The 1,939-nt window shown below is 47.9% G+C and overlaps 1 pseudogene; it reads right to left on the bottom strand.

The window, feature by feature from the left end:
- Positions 1–344: 344 nt before the first annotated feature.
- On the bottom strand, positions 345–445 carry LOC138512383 (U6 spliceosomal RNA; annotated as a pseudogene).
- Between the last annotated feature and the right edge of the window lie 1,494 nt (positions 446–1,939).

The raw sequence follows: 1,939 nt of genomic DNA, 5'->3' as shown, positions 1-1,939 counted from the left end.
TGCTTCCATGATGGCTCCCTCCCTCCTGTATAGTCTGCCCTTGGTCCATCCTACCTTACGAGCTGAAGGGAGTACAGCATTCATGATGTGCCCGCTTCACTTTTATTACTGAAATCACTGCTGTGCTAGACAAGTACTAGTGTAGGACCGGGTAGGAGCTTCAAAGCCCTATTCATGCTTGTTCTTTGGGACAGTAACCCTTTCGTCACAACTATCCTTTGGTGTGAAAAATAAGATTGCAGACAAAAGTGCTAAGAAACCCAAAGGAGTTGTTATAAACAATATGAGATCCCATAAATGTCATTAATGGCACATACGGGTATTCATATTCTTCTCACACACTGAAAGTAAAATACTATTTATTTATTTTTTTGCGCAGGGGCCATGCTAATCTTCTCTGTAACGTTCCAATTTTAGTATATGTGCTGCCGAAGTATTAGTGTACTGTGAAAGGGACAAACAGATTTCGTTTTTTCACCAATGCTGCATTTCCCTTTTACAAACAACACGTGAAAATCTGTCTTTGCGTTCATCAGCCTGACTTTATTGACCTTCAGTGCATTGTGCGTGCAGTGGTTAATCCCCCTCACTAAAGTGAGAGGGGGGTTTAGATTCTATTAAAGACAAGGAGGAATTGATATGTCGCACACTGCACTAGGAGAACGATATAAATATGGGTTTTAAAGCACACACCCTGGCACCCTCGCTCCAGCCTTGGCCGATTTCTGTAATCACTATTTCGCCACTGGAACATTCCCCTCTCCCCTTAAGCACTCCCTTATGCATCCACTCCTCAAGAAGCTGTCTGCCGGTCCTGCCTGCCCAGCAAACTATCGCCCAATCTCCATCACCTCTTTCCTGTGCAAACTGTTGGAAAAGCTGGCCATCTCCCAGCTTACTCTCCACACAGAATCTGTTGGTTGTCTCCATGACCTTCAGTCTGGCTTCAGAGCTGGCAGAGTCACGGAAACTGCTCTCCTGAACACCGTGAAGATCTGCTCTCTAACCTTGACTCCAGCATTCCTTCTTTCCTCATCCTCCTTGATCTTTCCTCTGATTTTGACACGGTCAACCACGCCCTCCTGATCAATCCTGATCAATCGACTCCATGAGAACCTGGGCATCACAGATCAGGCCCTTGAGTGGCTGACCTCCTTCCTCTTGGACAGCCCCTACCAGGTCCAACTTGGTCCCTTTCTCTCTGTTCCATCCTCTCACCCTGGTTTTTCAACCTCTCCTTGGCCCCTTTGGCTCACCTGATCTCTACCTTCTCCTCTAACTTTCAGTGTTATGCGGATGACACTCTGCTTTCCTTCAGGCTCCCCTCATACTCCTCTCCTCTCTCGCTCATTCCTGACTGTCTATCCGCGATTCAGGATTGGAGCGCCTCCAACGTTATTTGCCTTAATGTCAGTAAAATGGAGATCATTCTCATTGGGACTCCTGCTCCTGCTTTCCCCCTTTCACCTTTCACTCAGGCCGCCTGCCTTGGGCCCTCTTCCTTCGACATTCTGTGAGGCAAACAACCTTGGTGTTATCTTTGACTCCACTCTCTCTTTCTCTCCTCACATCTCGGATGTTGCCAAGAAGTCCCACTACCAGCTGCTCCTCCTCAAAGGGACTCTTCCCTTTCTCACTTTCCCCCAGAAGTTCACTATCTCCAGAGCCCTGGTTCTCTCTAGGCTGGACTACTGCAACAGTCTCTTTCTCAATCTGCCTTCTTCTACTCTCCACCCCCTGCAAATAATCCAGAACAGGACTACGAGACTTATCCTTCGCCTCAAGCCCAGGGATCGTATCTCTCCAGCCCTGAAATCGCTCCACTGGCTCCCAATTGCTGCAAGGATCAAGTTCAAGACCCTTTGCATTGTCCACACGGCTTTCTGGGCCTGGGGCCCACACTACATCCAATGCTCTCTTCCAAAATATCTTCCTTCTC

This window comes from Ambystoma mexicanum, chromosome 6p (genome assembly GCF_040938575.1).
Source record: "Ambystoma mexicanum isolate Mex_15411 chromosome 6p, UKY_AmexF1_1, whole genome shotgun sequence".
NCBI lineage: Eukaryota > Metazoa > Chordata > Amphibia > Caudata > Ambystomatidae > Ambystoma > Ambystoma mexicanum.
The sequence above is the reverse complement of the archived record's forward strand: the minus strand, read 5'-3'. Positions and strand labels throughout refer to the sequence as shown.